This window comes from Lepisma saccharinum, chromosome 2, assembly GCF_977018435.1.
Source record: "Lepisma saccharinum chromosome 2, izLepSacc3.1, whole genome shotgun sequence".
NCBI classification, from domain to species: Eukaryota; Metazoa; Arthropoda; class Insecta; order Zygentoma; family Lepismatidae; genus Lepisma; species Lepisma saccharinum.
The window spans coordinates 195,590,749-195,610,989 of NC_139230.1; the positions used below are offsets into that span (position 1 = coordinate 195,590,749).

General features: G+C 38.4%; 1 long non-coding RNA gene across 2 annotated transcripts in view; it reads right to left on the reverse strand.

Moving 5' to 3' along the window:
* Positions 1–278: 278 nt before the first annotated feature.
* The window catches only part of LOC145984246 (uncharacterized), a 64,028-nt gene continuing 44,065 nt past the window's right edge, over positions 279–20,241 (reverse strand). For both annotated transcript variants that reach the window (XR_014441293.1, XR_014441292.1), the window contains exons 4-5: positions 10,048–10,111; positions 279–350 (exon numbers count right to left, since the gene is read on the reverse strand). This is a non-coding gene — a long non-coding RNA (uncharacterized LOC145984246). The remainder of the gene's footprint in view (positions 351–10,047; positions 10,112–20,241) is intronic.

The window sequence follows — 20,241 nt, forward strand, 5'->3', positions numbered from 1 at the left end:
GTTAATGCTCTCATCTTGTTGATACTGGACCCAGGTTTGATTTCCAGTGAGAGTGACTGAGTTCAGGTTAAAAACAAAAACTTAAATGACAGAAGAATGCACTCAATTACAGATTATTTATAGAAATATTGGATCAGTGTGATTATATTAAATTTTTCTGTTAAAATGATATATGGGCATGCCTTTACTATTAGCCAAGAAAATCCCAATTAATGTCCCATCCCAAGCACGCACACACACACACACACACATTCACAGTCATAACTTACAATCCATATCTGCCTTCTACCTCTCGAAACAACAGGATATGATCTACTTGCTGGAGTCACATGTGCTGCTATCTGCAAAAGCTGTAAGAAGAAATACAAGATTTTTTTTTGCAGCTCTTAGACCAAAAATCATTATACTCCAAACAGTACAACCAAAAATTGCTTACATGGTAACCAGGGAAGTTTTAACTATCCAGTTTCCAAATTGAGTGGGTTTTTCAAAAGTGAACGTTACTTTCTCAGTTCCTTGTATGTTTCTTCATTTTGTTTACTTTCAAGTGAGATGAGAACAACCTCTGTAGTTTAATTCATTTTGAAATTGTTATGGCGTCACATGCACATTTTGAAAGTTTGATTGAAATGTGAAGGACTGGAGGTAATTTTGTGCTGTTCACACTTTCACTGTCAATCAGATATCAGTGGAAGGTACCCCTCAGCCCATTGATTACTAATTAATGTTTATTTTACGGGGTCGAGGGACGACCCAGGGTAAGGTGAAGTGAACATATAACCTCTCCCTTGCCAAAACCCACAGTGAGTGTTCGATGAACACATTCTTCTCGAGGTGACCCTGATTTCGCTAAACACTGTGGATCTAGACTGGGAAGTCGATAAAAATCCCTGAAGAGGGGCAGCGGCCTCTTCAGTACTGGCGTAGAGTGGATGAGGACATCAGTCCAAAAGAGTCTAGAACCAAACAGTTACAGGCAGAGTTGGAGTAACAGAATGTCTGTGACACTGCGAGGGAGTAAACCCTCCAAACTGGCAGGCCGGAAAGCCATAAGAAGCCAGCCCCTTCATTCGGCTAGACGCACCGTAGGGCTAATAACCCACGTGGCATCGAAATTCATTTTATTCAGAGAAGACATAAGGTAGATGCCGAACAGATCAAATGGAAACGACAAGGCAAGAAAAGGAAAATGATTATTGGAACATGAAATATAACCTCTCTGACAGGAAAAGAATGTGAGATAATAGAAGAAATGGAGAAATACAAGATTAAAATCTTAGGCATAAGCGAGACCAAAAGGAAAGGAGCAGGAGAGATGCTGATGAATAAGGGATATACCTTAATATTCTCAGGAGTAGATAAGAAAGCAAGAGCAAAAGAAGGTGTAGGTATAATATTTGAAGAAGAATGAACAAAGAAAATAGTAAATTGGGAACCAGTTACATCAAGAATATTAAGAGTAGATATGGAAATGTAGGAGAAGATATCATTTATTCAGATCTGTGCACCTACAGAGGATGCAAATTAATGTGAAAAATATATTTTCTATGTCAACCTACAGGATACTATGAATATGGCTAAGGACTTTGCTAGACATGTGATCATCATGGGAGACTGGAATGCCAGAATTGGAAATGAATCAGAGAAGGGGAACGATTGTATGGGAAAGCATACAGCAGAAACAGTGAAAAATAGCAATGGAGAAAGAGTGATTGAATATTGTATAGACAATAATTTGCTTATAGGAAATACATTTTTTCCACATAAAACAATACATAAAATATCATTTGTAGCAGAAAGGAGAAGAGCAAGAAGTGCAATAGATTATTTCACTTACACAGAAAATACAAGATGTCAAAGTGTACAGAAGTGCAGAACTAAGCACCGAGCATAAATTACTAATAGGCCTCCCCGATGGAGCAGTGGTAGCGTCATTGCCTTGTAATCAAGGGGTCCCGGGTTCGATACCCGGTGGAGGCACAAGTGGTTTGGATCCCACTTTAAACTGTAGGTCCAGTCCCGATTAGCCTTACTGTGCATAAAGTGGATTTAAAACACCAACCCAAACAAACAAATAAATTACTAATAATGAAAACAAGATTTCAGGAACCTAAACAAATACAAAAAGTAAAGCACACAAAAATTAAAATAGGAGAACTAAGGACAGAATGCAAGCAAAAGGAATTTAAAAGGCAAGTGAAGGAAGAGTTGAACAAAGAGAGAGAGCTAAGTATCCAGAACCAAGATAAAGAAGAATTAGGAGAGAGATGGAATATTCTAAAAAGAGTATTGATTAAAACAGCTACAGACGTTTGTGGCTTAACAACTGTAAGAGATCAAAAGAAAAGATCAAGATGGTGGAATAGCTCGGTTAAAGAAATAGTTAAAAGGAAGAAACAAGCATGGAAGAAGTACATGGAAAATAAAACAGGAGAAATGGAATGAGTATGTTCAGAGGAGAAATGAAGCAAAAGAAGCAGTCCGACAAGCAAAGAAAGAATCCTGGGAAGAGTTTGGGTTAGAAATAGAGAAAAACTATCAAGGGAATAGTCGAAAGTTCTGGCAGACAGTAAAAGCAATGAAAGGAAAATATGGGAAGAGAATAAGAAACATAGAAGATGAATCAGGAAAGATCCAAACAGAAACTGACGATATATTGAAGACATGGAGTAAGTATTACGAAAACACATTTAGAGATGGAAATGGGTAGATGGATGAAGAAGATGCAATAGAGAGTGCAAATGTAGAAGAGGATGGAAGAGATGAAATAAAAATGCAAGAAGTGGAGGATGCAATAAAGAGAGTGAAATTAGGAAAAGCAGCAGGAGCAGATGGAGTATACCCAGAACTAATAAAGATGGGAGGAAAGAAAGTTGTACAATGGTTGTGGAAGATTTGTAATGAAACATGGAAGAGAATTAAATTACCCAAAGGTGGGAATGAAACATGATCATACCAATCCACAAAAAGGGTAGCACTGTAAAATGTGAAAACTATAGAGCAATCTGTCTATCTTCAGTAGCTCTAAAAATATACACAAGAATCTTAGAAAGAAGGCTAAGAGATGAAGTAGAGGAGGAGTTAGAAGAAGAACAAGCAGCTTTCAGAAGAGGAAGACAAACGCAAGATTTTCACATTTTCACGCTACAACAAGCCATAGATAAATTTCTTAGCAGAGAAAAAGAACTGTTTGTATCCTTTTTGGATTTAAAGGCAGCCTTTGATATAGTACCATGACAGGAACTATGGTCAGCGTTACAGAAAATAGGAGGCTCAGAAAAATTAGTAAGAAGAATACAAAGTGTCTACAAGACAGTTAAAGGAATACTGAGAATAGGAGGGGAGAAATCAAAAGAATTTAACATGAACAAAGGAGTTAAACAAGGAGATAGCCTCAGCCCCTTACTATTTATAATACTAATGGATCAAATACATAAACAAAGTAGAAGAAGAACACGAAAATGTAAGGTTGGAAATAGGAAACTGAAACCAGTTTATGTACAATCACTTCTGTATGCTGATGACATAGCATTAATAACAGCCACAAAACAGGAACTACAAAATACAGTAATAGAATGGGCCAGCTCAATACAAGATACAGAAATGATAGTGAACCCAAAGAAGAGTAAAGTAATGCATATATCAAAGCATGGAAATGAAGAGAGATTGGAAATAAAATGGCAAGGAGAACAGCTAGAACAAGTGAATAGATATGAATATTTGGGAACATCAGCAGATGGAAAAGTAGAAGAAAAAATAAATAGCAGGGTTCAAAAAACAAATAAAATACAAGGGTTGGATAAAAAGTAATGGCATGGTATAATTGGTACTTGACTGTATTGGCAGAGGAGCATGTGTTATATTCCTTCAATGTAATCGCCCCCCATCTCTACAACCTTCTGCCACACGTATGGAAAGTGTCGTACACCATCAGCGAGTCCATCTTTGTTGATGCCCCGCAGTGACCGCCCTATAGCACGTATGATGGCTTCGCGTGTGTCGTAGTGCTTCACTCCCAATGGTTCCTTCATTTTGGCAAAAAGGTCGTAATCACACGGTCTCATATACCGGTGAATACTGTGGATGTTCCAGTACCTCCCACTACCAGTTATGTAGGAGCACCGTTACAGTGTTCGCAGTGTGACACCTTGCATTGTCAAGCATGATGATGGGACACCATGCCAGAACTTGCCGTCGCTTCCTTCTTAATGCGAGATGAAGGTGGTATTACAAGAAGGTGCAGTAGTAGGCTGCGTTGACCGTCTGCCTGAGAGACGTTGTTCTTCTTGCCTAAACATATTGTTAGGGCGCTTGCACTCTCGTCCTCTGCTTCAAAGCACTGCTGTTTTTGACTGAATAACATACGATCGCTCCCACTCACTATACTTCCTTGTCTGACATTCCTTTATCAGCCACAAAACATTTGTGGTGCTGTGACTCACCCCTTTCACGGGACAGCAGTGTTGCCATTACTTTTTATCCAACCCTTGTATATTACCAAATAAATAATACAATAGTAGGAAAAAAGGAGGTACAAGAAAATAGTAAATTAAGGATTTACAAAACCATAATTATACCAACAAAGCTCTATGGCATAGAAAGCTTAATGCTAAAAAATAATCATAAAAGTAGATTAACAGCAACAGAGATGAAATACCTCAGAAGTGTCGTAGGAAAAAACAGAGGAGATAGAATCAGGGAACAGCTACAAGTAGAATCAATTGAAGAGATAATAGAGAGAAGAACACGGGGCTGGTATGGCCATGTCATGAGAATGGGAGAAGAAAGAAAACCGAAACAAGTAATGGAAGCGAGACCAGAAGGAAGGAGAGGAAGACCTCACATAGAATGGGAGCAATACCTGTCAGAGATGGTTACTAAAAGAGGAAAGGCACTAATGGAAGTTAAGAGAATGGTACAAGATAGGAAGAGTTTTAGCAGATGGCTGAAGGACCCCAACGCTCAACAGCACAAAGGGGAAGAAGAAGTAAGAAGTAAGTAGTAAGTTTATTTTACTTTTGATTAAATATGCTTTATAAGTAGGGGTGCCAGACATTCTGGTTTCTAGTAAAGAAATTTACTGCTCAGAATAATTTTGCCCCAGTTTTTGTTCTTCCTTTCAAATGAGAGAAGAAGTTTTCCATTCAGTTTCACTTCTCCTTCATACGATTTCCCAAGACTATTAGAAGGAGAAGGCTGGGGCCATACCTGATCACGTGGTCCTTGACGAAAGCATGACTTCACCTGGCGAACAGATCGCTTTGCGGTCTGGTTTCACAGCGGAACCAAAGCAGAACTTATGAACAAAAAGGATCCTTCATTATGCCCAGAAGCTAGTTGGGACAGAATATAAAGATTCACTTAGGATCTGAGGTAACGCATGTCTTCAGAATTGGATTACACAGCTATCAACATTTATATTGCATCGGTTGTTTTTAGGTCATCACATTTCTCAGTGAAACGTAAAGTTTCATGTAAAATTGAAGTTAATATGCCTGGCCATGCATTTTGTTAAACGAATAATTATAGAAAACAAAAGTTATGGATATGTATAATATGCAGAAATGAAAAACTTATCTATTGCACATATTTAGGAGTGAAAGAGGAGCTGTTTCCACTTTAACATCTTCAATTTGGTAACTTTGCTTCGACTATCTAGGTTAGGAGATATCCAAGTTTTGAACATCACTATTGCTCTTAGTTTGGTGTGGAGATTGAGAATTAAATTATTTGGACAAGGTAGATATTTAACTCTTCAATACCAACAGTGAACCTAAAATTGGTATGGAAATTTTAGTGGAGGACTGGATATTAAATTCGGGGGGAGGGGGATATGCAGCAGCTCTGATCTTACATGGTCAATTGACCTCTGTAATGTAGCAGGGTCAAACATTATACTTTGATGGGGAAAAATTAGCAATTTGGTGTAAAATTTGTATATTGATTCGCTATTTTCCTAAAAATTCCAGGGTACTCTTTTTACCACAGACCCTATTAAGATGTTATGTTGTTGAGGACCACCTTCCCAACCAAAACTGAACTCGGTATATACTCGTGAGAATCTTTATTATGAATTACAATATTCATTTTTTCCCCTAATAATTACTCATATAACCCAATTGAAGTGTATGAATCCTGATGTATACTGGTATCGCAATTCACTAACAAGTCTCGTTATGTGCGTTCAGTTCAGTTATATATTATCACTTGCTGTTTCCTTTTCTTCGTCGCAGATCACATGTCTCATGCCTCACTCTGAAGGCATTATAAAGGGCAACAACCCAACAATATAGAAATACAAGAAAAAAGGAGCGAAAAGAACAAAATGTGTCAGCCGTGTGGGGTAAAGCCTCATCTGGGTTTCTTCCGCTGATGACATCACACCCACGCCAGTTGCGAAAAGAAGCGTGTTTGGCCCCAGCCTCTCCTTCTAGTAGTCTTGACGATTGTCCCCTTATACTTCCACTTAGATATTTAGTGTAGAGGAAATCTTATCGTGGGTATTAACCCACCATTACTCGCAGGTGAGCGCTGTGCTTATTTTAATTTTCAAATGCTTGGAATTCCAGCTTTGTGAAGTGTGAGAGCCAAACTCTTTTTTACCTTCTTTTCCGAGTATTCTCTTCAATAATATACCATAATCCAAAATATGAGTCATCGCTAATGCTTTCTGAGCCATCTTATGTTTCAGTTGTGTTGGAGGCACGACAGGAAGGGAGCATGGTGCTCATCCATGGGATTTTATTTACATTCAAATGTGTATTATTCATAAACAAAATACACATGTATAGCATAACATTCCTGATCTGAGTCAAATTTAGCAAACAAATATGACAATACGTGGGGGTGAGCCCCATGCTCACCCATGAGTAACAGCATGGCAGATCCGACTGCAGGTAGCACCAGTTAAAACAATATTAAACTCTTAAAGAAAACTGATGTAATTTCAAGCCAATGGAAAGTCCCAATCAAATAAGAGGGTGCATTATATGATATGTAATCGTTCTTCAGCAAATTGCTTGTCATTATCACTCCCACATACTTTATTTGTTAGTTGCGTTATTTGCGTGTTACTGAAGAATAAATTGCTAATATATTGGAAGTTAATAAATTATGTGTAGTTGTTTATAATCTGCTGCATAAAATCATTTTTACATGTAAATTAGAATGAACCACAGAGAGGGGATATATAAGGGGGCAGACAATATTGATACCACGGAAGTTGGATATCTTCTAATGTAGAATAATTCCATCACAGCTGGTGGTCTGGCTCTTCCTCAAAACAGCTCTGCAAGTGATAATCTACTTCCTAGGAAATTTCTTAGGTGGATGAGGAGATCTGATACTACCTCAACTGCAACAATTACAAATTTTTGTAGTGCTGAAGAAATGAAGATGTTTTATGTTTTACCTGTGACAAGTTGTTTGTGTAAAAGAGTGTTCTCTAAGAGAGATTTCAGACCAAAGTGATAAGAGACACGAGTCACTTGGAAACCGACCATTCAGAAATAAATGCAACTTTCCAAACTGAAGGGACCTGACAAGCTGCACGTACCCCTTGTCACTTGGACTAAGCTGTTTTCTCAATACTGTGGCTCATGTTGCCTCGGTCTGTTGTTCGTGCATGCATGGTGAATGTTTTGCTTTAGACTGAAGGTGCCCATACCACGTATTGCTTGCCGCTGGCTGTGGTGTGAAATTGCCATGTAGCATGTCACTTCGGTCTGAACGTTCCCTTAGATACAATCAACAATATCAGATACCCGTTTAAATTATCTGATGTTACCTTACGTTGAACAAAATCTTGCAGTGCAGGCTTGTATCAGTGACATAGTGGAGGTGTTTAAAACTCTTGTACCAACCAAAAGAAGGCCGAAGCACACAGGTCTGGATTTCCTACTGGAATGCCCTTGTTGGCACTGGACTGTCTACCAGGCTAGAAATGATGGCTGACAGACTGGTTTTGGCAACTATACTGTGTTCTAATTACAACTTGCTTCTCTGCCTGATGCTGTGGTAACAACCAATTGGAGCAAACATTTGGTCACGTGAATATAATCTGCAAGTTTGGCAAGAAAAATCCACAAAATTGGCCCATATCTGTGTTTTTTGAGTGTTGGTTGTGTGATTATGATCTTTATCATTATTTTGCTACAGGAGTTTATTCAGATGTTGAGTGAACAGTGTTTATGCTATCCAATATTTGTAAATATATGTGTCTTTTATTTACAAATGTGTGTGTGTGTGTGGTGGTGGTGGGCTATGAAAATTTTAGTGGTAGTAAAAGTTTTAGAAGACTCGTGAATTTTGTTTAAATTCGGCTTTCCTTTACTTGGCAAGTAAATATGAGTTCCAAATCTACAGAAATAAAATTGCACCATAAAATTACACTAATGCCATTTTTGGTGGGTTCGGACACACTCTACACCCTGTTTCATATCCATCAATACAATAAAACACTGAGATGGAAAGAGGTTTTCTTTCCCCAACTGAATTCTGATCAAGGCTTTTGCCCCCAATAATCAGAAGACTTGTACACTCATGTGATCATCAGTGGCGTAGCATGGACATTTCGGGTGGGAACCAAGTCCGAAGGAAGGGTCGCCCCTTTTTTACTTAATAATTTACTTATGGAATTCATCGCCACACGTATTGTTTATTTGCCTGAAGTCAGCTGGTGTTTTCAATAAAACATGATCCATACATATTTTAGCTAGAAAATGAGATGCCTCACTATGCAACAAATGTTTTGTACCTTTTGGCATGATGCAAGTCATTAAAAACCTACCTGAATCACAAGCGCTACTGATCCAACTACTGATTGATTTGGTTACTTTACTTTGCTTTTCTACCACTTTTGGTTAATCATGAATATGAATATGAGTGATGATATTGATGAAGGGACACTCACAAAGAACACCCATGCTCATGCCGGGATTCGAACCAGGGACCTCTGTCATCTTGGCGCGCTGTGCAAAACACTCTGACACAGAGGTGGATGGATGATCCAACTATCGTACACTCTACTGATGTAACAGTGCTGATTAGTAATTCAGACCACTGTTTATTGCATCTTGAGAGTGCTGATAAACATTTTAAAATAATTTTGTCCAGAGACCATTCGACGTTAATAGTTTTCAAATGAATGCTAAACACAATATTAAGCAGTTTGATATAGAAAAAAAAATAATAATAAAAGAATAGTTTTGCGGGTTAAGTAGTAGAACAACCACAGGCTGAACTTCTACCATGAGGACTTCACCAACTTATTTGGAAAAAAACAAAAAAAAAAAACAACTGTGTTGATCTTTTAGTTTTTAATGCACATCGCTGCTCATGTGATAAACTATACAATGCAGTGGTTATTAAGAAGTGGTATATTTGAGTTTGGTAAAGTTACGTCAGTCAATATTGTGTATTGTAGCATCACACAGCATGAGTAGGAATTCTGCATCTTTCATCTGCTTCAGAAAGGCAGGAAGTGTCACATGAGCCATAGAACCAATCACGTGACTCTCTGCTCCATACGCCGGCGTTCAAGAGAGCATTGTGCGCATGCTGTAGAGATCCAAGCTTTTCCTCCAGATAGACAGCAAGAAATATAAAGTCCTTTATGCCAAATCTACCCGGCGTTCGGCCAGGAAAGGCATTGAAAAAAAAAAATGCTAGAACGAGTGTTGTTTGTGTAGCGTTGCAAGTGGATCGCGAAAAATAGCTATTATAATGCCATGAAGGTCAAACATGTATGAAATTAGTCAGGTTTTAATTTATATTTACAGCATTTACGCATTTTTGAAATTTTAAATCTGGAAATGCTGGGCATATGGGCATACTATAACGCTACGCCACTGGTGGTCATGCAATATCAATAATCATGAGAGACATGTGCAACAGATTTGTAGTTACATGCAAAGAAAGTTGAAAATTAAAAAGTGTAAAACAGAGCACTATTCAATATGAAAGAGATTTTATTTTACTGAAATAATGCTTTGTGAAAAATGTTTTCGTATGAGTACATGCATATATTGAAAATATATTTAAAGTTACCTTGCATATTCCCTCCTTTCAGAGTATTCTGATCACTTGCTTCAATGGTTGAATTCAAACTGATCTGAAACAAATAATATAAGAATGGAAGAAGTACTATTGTGTTTGTTCCTTCCCTTATTTTACTTATTTTATTACCGGGATGTAAGTAAGAAAAGGTACTAGCGAGAGGTTTTGTAACAAGGCTCAGACCATTCTATGTTCGGAGAGACGCCTCCGTCCTGCGCTGTCTTCCTCGATGTTCACACACCAAAACCAAATCCAATACTCATCCCGAAATTTCCTTCCGATCTTCTCAGATCGGTTCAGTTGCTTCGCTATACAAATTCCAATACCTGTCGATTCATATCCGTCTGTCAGGCTGGTACCTTTCCACGGATGAGGCAAGTAATGGAATTTGTAAGGTCTGCATTCCAAACCGACGAGAACATCCTGTCTCTGTAATGTTTCGTTTCAAGTACACCTTCTAATTTTTACCTACAAGTCAACATACCTCCCTGTCAAGGAGCGTCATCTCCGATGGTCGCTTGTCTGAGTGTATCATTTATTGGTTCATACATGTTAGCAATTCCTTTGAAACAATATAGTAGTACATCAAGAAACTATGAAGACTGGTAAGCAGAAAAATTTTACCAGTACCCATTCCTAATACTTATTAGTATGCATAAATAATGCATAAACAACTAAATACCCATTAAGAACCAAATAGCAGTAAGTTGATTAACTAAACATATGAATATAAAAATTAGTATAGTTCATTATAATATATAACCATAACCATAACCATTACCAGCACAATAGTTTCTTTTTACGATGTTTTTGTCCCTTAAATTGATTATTTTAATATTACGTTATCACTGGTGTTCTTTGCATCGCCAATGAAAACGTAAATCATGATGCACTATACACGCAAATAGTCAAATCCTGGAACCAAAGTTTATAATTATTTACAAATCTGAATGAAATAATATTCACTTTTGATAAGGCCTAGTTTACACTGTATGCCATAATTACACTATGTAATGACTTAGAGAATATTCACTGTTTAAACACATTGTGTGCAAACCTTAAGGGTTCAATACGACATTATTTCGTATCATTGTGTTTATTTTCACTTAATCACTTTGTTTATCATCTTGAGGGTACCAGTTTCTTCGAAAATAATTCACGCAATGATTGCATATCAGTATCATTTCGATTTCCCGTGTACTGAACTGTTCACGTTTGTCCATGCATAGAAATGTATCTCACTGCGTAGCACAATTGAGACGAATCTAGTTCCTGTATTTTATGTAGTCTATTGGGACTTCAATAGGGACTGAAGTGGTGAACTTGGCGTTTCCAGTTCTTCGAACTTCTTCATTTTCACACCTTGTTTCAACTTGTAACGATTGATGACATCCTGGGCAGCTGGGATGCTCTGGTGAATTGGTGTTTGGAACATGTAATGCTACTAATTGGTCCTGCTGGGAAGGATTTCCAAGTTCGTGAAATACTTGCCTGTTATACTAAGGTGTTGTAAGCTGGGAATCAGATCACAGTGGAAGAATCACATGTTGTCCTAGGTGAGAAACGTCTTACACTTCTTCTCCAACTTCCTCAACTAAGACAGAAGGTTCTTCTTGGATGCATTGTCCTGTCTTAGCAGTATCAATTTGAATGTAATAGACACATATTCAATCAATGCTGTTCCTTCTTTGCCCTGTCCAAACAAAGTGTAGCCTCCGGGAACATTCTTCTTGACTTGTCTTTCATCTTTCTATTCTCCAATACGGCAAGTCCATCGTCCATCAAAATCTGGGGGGGGGAGGGGGAGGGGTTTGCTCCGAAATTGGATTTAAATGTGGAGTTGTATGCTGTAGAAGGTGGAAGACAATGTGGCGGCGTTGGTCCTCGAGTTTTCCTCTGTCGATCTTTGACGATGCTCTGGTGTTGTAGGTACCTGTTAGAGGTGGTCTGAGCCATTGAAAGGAAGGAGAAAGAGAAAATAAGGATAGGAATGTAGTGGATATTGGACATACACCAATCGACATGTACTCAGCCAAGTGTAGGGCAGCTTTAGAAGTTCACTGTCTGCCTGCTGGACAGGGTGTCTAATCCATTGGCTAAGTGCAAGTCGGTGGTGATGTGCCTTAACAGATACTGTCAAAGTGATGTGATGGGATATTGATACAACATTGTTTAGCCAGCTCTTTGGAAGAAGAAGGAATAGGGGGTGGTGCCGTTGATGGTCTGATATGTCTATTTTGTGCTATTCTTACAGGAATTATTTGTTCTTCATTTGTGACATTTATTCTGGGAGCTTGAGGGGTAGGTTTTTGTCGACTGGTTGTTTGTTGTGCAAGGGGACGACAACAAAAACAGGTTTTAATTTTACGAACAAAACATGCCGTAATTAATAAAAATAAGATAGTCCCTACAATTATTAAAGTATCGCTGTCGCTGTATGTGACGCAGTTTCGAAGGGCAGTGCATTATTATTATGATGATTATTATTGCAATGAAACACAAGAATTATCAATCTTTATGAAAATTAATTCATTTACTGTTCTCACTCATATGTATTATGAGGAATTCGTTATATATATGGAATCACCAGAATTCCAGAAATTGTGTACTAAGGGATATCAGATACGCTCAAGTGCACACTATACTTAAATGGCTATCTATGAAGATAAAACCTGTCCCTAGCATCATTATACTTCACATAAGGGAAATATTATTATTGCGAGCGTAAATTCATATATACTGTATATTAATATAACTTGTGCACTATTTCATTTAAATTATAACAGGAGTGTATACTCTTCAATATACGTATGTATATATTGTTGTAGAGAATTTACACTAAATATCTTAATGCTCGTTATTCTCGTAATGTTCTAATGGCTCTATTATATAAGTTTCTTGCATAATCGTGTTTCACTGTAATCTTCGATTGCAGATGATGTGAGTTTTGGAGAAACTGCTTACATGCGAAACTTCTGTCACTTCTGCTAGTTGCTTGTTGTTAGTTTGAGGTCACTTTCACGATGACGTCACGCTACTTCGTTCCTTGATCGCTGCAATAGGAGATGTACCTGTTTTGTTGATATCGCTCTCTTCCAAGTCGAGGAGGCGAGTATTGCAATCTTCATGAAAAGAAACCAGTTTATTCAACTAAGGACAGTTTGGCGTGGTTATCACGAAATTCTATTTTTGAAGAGGACAGTTCCTGTATATTTTGATAAGATTTAACAAAATAAATGCATTTAGGTTTTAATTAAACATGGATGCTTCGATTGGACTGCTTGTTTTGTAGAGTCACTTTTCTTCCCCTTTGACTAATCGCGATGATGACGATGAAATGATGGAATGACAACGTCCTTTCCCATTTGACTTTCTGTGGAATTATGTCCCTTTGACTTCTGACTGTTCTACAGACATTTCGTCGATATTATCATTTTCATCTTGTATTTTCTCCTTTTCTTCGAAGAAGGGTTTGACTCTTGTTATGGAAAATGTGTCAATTTTATCCTTTCCTCGGCCGTCCTTGTAGCTAATTCGTATGCTGTTCGCATTTTCCATTTCAAGAACTGTACCATGTATTTTGAAGTAATTGGCGAAGTGCTTAGGTACATTTCGTTTCGGAACTGTGTCTAAAATTAGCACTTTTTGTCCAGGTTGAAATTCAACATGCCGTGTGTGTTGGTCTGAGTACTTTTTCTGTGTTTTAAATTTCTTCTGGAGATTTTCCTGTGCTTGTTCACGCATCGCTTGCAATATGTCTAGGCATTCCTTGTTAGAGTGCTGCAACGAATTTGGATCTATTCCTAGCAATGAATCCATCGCATTCTTTGGTTCGTAACCGTACATAAGGTAATGTGGAGAATATCTTGTTCCTGTGTGTACTTCTGAATTTATCGCAAACATTATGGCCGAGAGATACAGATACCACTGTGCACATCTTTTCATTACATACGGTCTCAGCCTTTGCTTTAATTTCTGTATATGTCTTTCGGCGAGGCCAACTGTTTCGTGGAAGTCTGTATTTGCGAATCTGAGTCTGACGTTCAATATTTGACTCAATTGTTCCATAATTTTTGAAGTGTGCGCTGGTGCATGATCAAGAGTGATGTTGTCTGGCACACCAAATCGCAAAATGATCTGTTCCATTAATGCATTGGCGATCGTTTCGGCGTCAACTGAAGGTATAGATGTCGTTACCATGTACCTGGTCGCTTGATCAACGCAGATGAGAACGTAGCGATGTCCGTGGTTGGCTGTGGCCTGCAGTGGACCACACGTGTCGATGACCCACTTCCTGGCTGGGGTGGCGATCGGTTCGAACGTCTGAAGGGTGAGCTTCTTTGGTCCGAAATCTCTCTTCGACATCTGGCATTCGAGGCAACTTTTTGATTTCATGTACACCCATCGTTTTAATCCTGGGAAGTAAAATCTTTTCCTGAAATTTTCATATGTGGAAGATGGTGAAGCGTGGAACGATGGTTTCTGAAAATGCGAACTTACATTTCTTTATTCCAACTGTCATGTTTGCTTTCCTAATCCTATCAAATATTTGTTGAATTAGGGAGAAATTCTCTTCAAAAGTGGAAGTTGCTATGCACAAATCATCTAAATAGGTGGCTACTTGATTGTCGGGAAGACCACTAAATACAATGTCCATTAGTCTATTCATAAAACTACTGGATGTCTTCATGCCCATAGGTAAACATTTATAACGGAATGAACCACAACCTGGAATTGCGAAGCTGGTAACTGGACGTGATTCTTCTGATATTGGAATTTGAAAATAAGCTTGAGCCATGTCCAATGTAGTGTAAAAAAATTTGCCTACAAGACGTGCTAAAATATCATTGCAATCTGGAGTGGGATATGAAACATTGTATATTACTTTATTAATTTCTGAAAAGTCTGAAACTAGTCTGTAGGTTCCATTTGGTTTCTTAACTAAGAATATGCGATGACGAAATGGCGAGTTTTCACAAGGTTCAATGATCTGTTGTTCTTGAAGTCTTGTTATTTCATTTTTTCCCTTAAATTTATGGGTATGGGAATTTGCCTAGCAAATGGAGGAACACATTCAGCAACATCTATGTGTGCTTCCATTGTGTTTGTTTTAGAAAAGCACTCAGGATTCCTATACATGATATCTGCATAATTGTAAATTAAATTTTGAATTTTGAGCTTTTGGTGTTCTGTTAGTTCTGGATTTATATCAATTTGTTTAACGTCGTAAAATTTCCTATGTTTAGTGAGTCGTTTTAAGGTTTCTTGGTCTAAATTTTCGTCACCTTGCTCGAGTGAATGATGTACTTTATGACCACTATTTGCATTCGCATTGACGTTAGTGTCATAAATTTCAGAAATTATTTGGTTACTTCCTGCTGAACCAATTGGAGTGTTTTTCTGTATTACTAACGGATAATTTTTTGTGTTTGTTAGCAAAATGTGGGGTTCTTCTTCATTAACTAATGCATAAGGTGCTAAAATATCTAATGAGTCCAACAATTCTTTATTCGGTTCAAATGTGTTATATTTAGTACCAATCTGGATGTTTTCTAGCCGTAGTTTTACATACGTGGGCCGTTCAAGTCAATCGGGGACTTTTTTTTCTTCCAGGTTTAAATAGATGCCTAGGCTGGAGGTTTTGTATGTAGTAGGAACTGGCAACTGTGTGCTGTTACTGGTAGGCGGCGCTCATTTCCCGCGTTTCTGCATAGATCGTTATTCAAGATGGCGGACAACAGTGTGAATGTCTACATGGAACAGCGTGTTGTGATGAAGTTTTTAGTGAACGAGGACAGAAAACCTGCAGAAATTTACAGAAGAATTCAGGCTCAGTACGGTGATGAGACACTCTGTCGCAGTAAGACATTTGAATGGTGTAAGCGCTTCAAAGATGGCCGTATCTCTATTACTGACGATCCCGGTCGTGGTGGATCACAGCCCATGGCAATCATTCCTGGAAACATTCTGCGCGTGGAGCAGCTGATCCTGGACAATCGTCGCATAACCTGTCGTGAAATTGCAAGGGTGTGTAATCTGTCGTTAGGAACAGTGAACACAATAATTCATGATCATTTGTTGTTCCGAAAAGTGAGTGCACGGTGGGTCCCAAAGCAGCTGTCCGCTTTTGACCGACACAGAAGAGTTGAAGTCTGCAGAGAACTCAAGGACCGCTATGACATGGAAGGCCAGGATTTCCTGAATCGCATCATGACATGTGATGAAACATGGGTTCACCATTTCACTCCAGAATCCAAAAGAGCATCGATGCAGTGGAAGCATACGGAATCACCACCTCCCAAGAAATTTCGAACAGTTGCGTCTGCTGGTAAAGTTATGGCAAGTGTCTTTTGGGATAAACAGGGGAATGTTCACGTTGATTTTTTACCCCATGGTGTCACTATCAACAGTGAGTATTACTGCCGTGTTCTGCGTGATGTGCATAAGAGTTTACGGAAGAAACATCCGGGTTTCATCAAAAAGGGTGTTCTCTTTTTGCAAGACAATGCACGACCGCATACCGCTCAACACACATTCCAAACATTCCAGGAAATCGGCTGGGAGATATTACCACCCCCCCCTATAGTCCTGACTTAGCGCCAAGTGATTTTCACCTGTTTGGACCCCTGAAGGAATTGCTTGGAGGAAAACATTTCAACACTGATGATGAAGTGAAGAATGCTGTCCTACAATGGTTCCGCCGTAATGATAAATCCTTCTATGCGGAAGCATTCCAGGCGTTAGTTAAACGCTGGGATAAGTGTATAACTGTAGCAGGAGGTTATGTGGAAAAATAAATCCAGTTACCACACTTTGAAATTTGTTCTTCTATTTTTTTTAAAAAAAAGTCCCCGATTGACTTGAACGACCTAGTAAGTTGAGGATTTTGGTTTTAATGTTATTTTATGTTTTGCTACAAATGTTGAACTTTGATTTAAATCTAACATTTGAAATATTTGATCAGGAATGGTGTGTACTTTGCTTTCGTCACTGGAAAATTGCCATTTTGGTGAATACGCTAATCTCTGCAATGAGATCGTATTATCTCCTAACGATATATTTGCTTTATGTAGATTTAAAAAATCTGTGCCCAAAATTGCATACTGGAATTTTGTATTAGCTATTCTGAACGGGTGACAGTAAAATTTCCCACCGATTCGTAATCGTATGAAGGCAATTTGTCTGACAGTTATGGAATTTCCACTTATGCCTGCTATGGTTGAATTTATGTTTATTCTTTTTGCATTTGTTGGAACCAAGTTGTCATTTATTATACTACAATTTGCACCTATATCTACAAGTACTTTACAAGGTTTCCTATTTACTGTTGCTTCTAGAAAACTAAGATTATTCTGTTTAATTATGGGAACTGTATGCGAACTTTTCCCCTGACGACCGTTCCCACGTTCATAGGGTTTCAATAGTTTAAAGAGGCATTAGGTGATTGTTGTTCCGATGAACCTGTCTGATTGTAATATACTTGTTGATTATATTGCTGGGCTGTATGTTGTTCACTTTGAGGGCAACAGTTTTGGCAGGGTTGCCATCTCTGAGCTTGTTGAGGGTGTTGTTTCTGGAATGACCTATAACCTCCTCTATGGTAATTTGAACGTCCCCTGTTCCCACGTTGGTAACCATTGTTTGAATTATTTGATCTAAAAATATTGTTACTTCTTTGGGAATGTGAACTATTCCGACCGTTATATCTTTGGCGTGCAGGAAATCTATTATTAGTTCTAGTAGGCTGTGATCTATTTCTGAACGTTTGTGCACTATTCTGAAAATGATTAATTTGGAGTTCATTCATTTTAATTTCCAAATCTTTTAATTGATCTTGTGTTACAAAGTTTTTTTCTGTTTGCAGTTGACTGTTTATTTCCTGTTGATTATTTGAGCTAGTTTGAGGTTCTTTTATGGGAGGTTGGATTACTACGTTTTGCAATCCTATCTGATTTGTTGATGCAATTAGACCTTGAGTATATTTAAGCGCCGCTAATTCCCTAGCTTCTCTGTATGCTTGCTCTTCCAAAAGGGTTTGTTTTCTTTGTAAGTTGTTGATGAACCGTAGAAGTTCATTCACCGAATTAAAATTCTTGTCGGAAGCTACTTGAAGGTACTGCGTACGTAATCCCCTCACAATGTAATAAATTACCTGATTCATGGATGCTTGGGGGAGATATTTCTGAATCAAGGCATGCTTACGCAAGATGTAAGCTTGCGGGGTTTGCTGAATTTGTTGGACTTGTTCCTTTAAGAAATCTTCAACCAGGAGAGGTTGACCAATGTCCCTAAAAGTGTTGGTAATTTCTGTTTTTAGTGTTTGATACTCCTTATTTGCATAATCTGGTTGAGATTTTATTCCCGTTATTAAATCTAAAGCGATTCCAGTGAGGAATAAAGGCAAGAAATCTTTTCTTTTTGCAGGGGTCCAAGTTAATGCATCCGCCATATTTTCAAAAGTTGTGAAAAATTGATCAACTTCTAAGGGTTTTGCCCCTGAAAACTTTTCAGGTTGAATAAAATTTGGTATGTTCAATGCCATGACTTCAGTATTCTTGACAACGGTGGAAGGAATAATGGCAGCACAGTCCGTGGAATGTGCAGTGTTGGTGGAGAACTGCTGTATGTATCGCGACCTTGCCCTGGTGACTGGACGAGACGGTGAAATCGGAAACGTTTGTTCCGCCAGCTGTTGAATCCTCGTTAAAGATAACTCTAATTCGTGTTCATTTTTCCTTAGCATTCCTAACCCGTGTTCTGAACCACATATTTCCTATAAGGAACTCGCACCTACAACTAAATGTTACAAAAAAAGGCCCATACCTCCAACCATGTTTGTTCCTTCCCTTATTTTACTTATTTTATTACCGGGATGTAAGTAAGAAAAGGTACTAGCGAGGTTTTGTAACAAGGCTCAGACCATTCTATGTTCGGAGAGACGCCTCCGTCCTGCGCTGTCTTCCTCGATGTTCACACACCAAAACCAAATCCAATACTCATCCCGAAATTTCCTTCCGATCTTCTCAGATCGGTTCAGTTGCTTCGCTATACAAATTCCAATACCTGTCGATTCATATCCGTCTGTCAGGCTGGTACCTTTCCACGGATGAGGCAAGTAATGGAATTTGTAAGGTCTGCATTCCAAACTGACGAGAACATCCTGTCTCCGTAATGTTTCGTTTCAAGTACACCTTCTAATTTTTACCTACAAGTCAACAATTGGAACATATTGATGAACATAACATGTGAAAAACAAATAGCACACTGTTTATACATTTACAGACAGGGAGAAAGTGGGTGAGTTAGTTCTCACCAAACCGCAAGCAGGGAGCTCTTTTGAACATAAAAGACAAATATATAAATTAGTATCTAAAGATGGCTTCTTAAGCTTAAGCTCCTTATTTTGTGATATTTCCACTTCAGTGTGAAATCTCAATGTCGCCTGTCACTTACTACCTGACAATTGTTGCTTTGGTGTGAAATGTCTAGGGCTGACCAGATACCGATACCAGCGGTATCGGCAACAGTGAGTATCAGTTGATTTTCTTTTACCAATACCAAAAAAATTCAGTGGCTACAAAAGCGGGAAAAGGCAACAGCTCGTCTCAACATTTGTCCTTTTTAAAAGTTCGTTCACCCTTCCTTGTGACAGATTGGGAGAGCAGCAGTGGAAGTTTCATAGATTTCCCTAAAAACACTGGGTAAAACCCCACCCTCCTGGGAAGCAGATGGCAAGATCAAAAGCATGGGTAAGTGAAAGCTGAACCCAAATGTGACCATGAAGACATGTAACTGCTTAGTTAAGGTTGTGGGAGATAAATCATTCATTGCCAATTTTTGCTTGATAAGATAAGTGGATGTTTGTAAACCACCTGCCATGCTAATGCCGGGTCAGGTAGTTGCGGAGTTCTTGGAAAAGAGGGATGAAGGTCACTGTGAAATTAGCTTTGTTTTATCTACGTTCAGCATTTTCTTCTTTTCCTCTTTCCTTCAGTGTCAATCTTTTGTGTGACTGCTTGTATCGGCTAATAAGGGTTATTTATTTCCGCCGAGATTAGATTGGGAACATACAGCTTTGAATGACAGTACTAAGGAAGATTGAGTTGGACCTACATTTTAAAGTGAGACCCGAACCACTATGTGCTTCCACTGAGTATCGAACCCAGGATCTGTTGAGTACAAGGT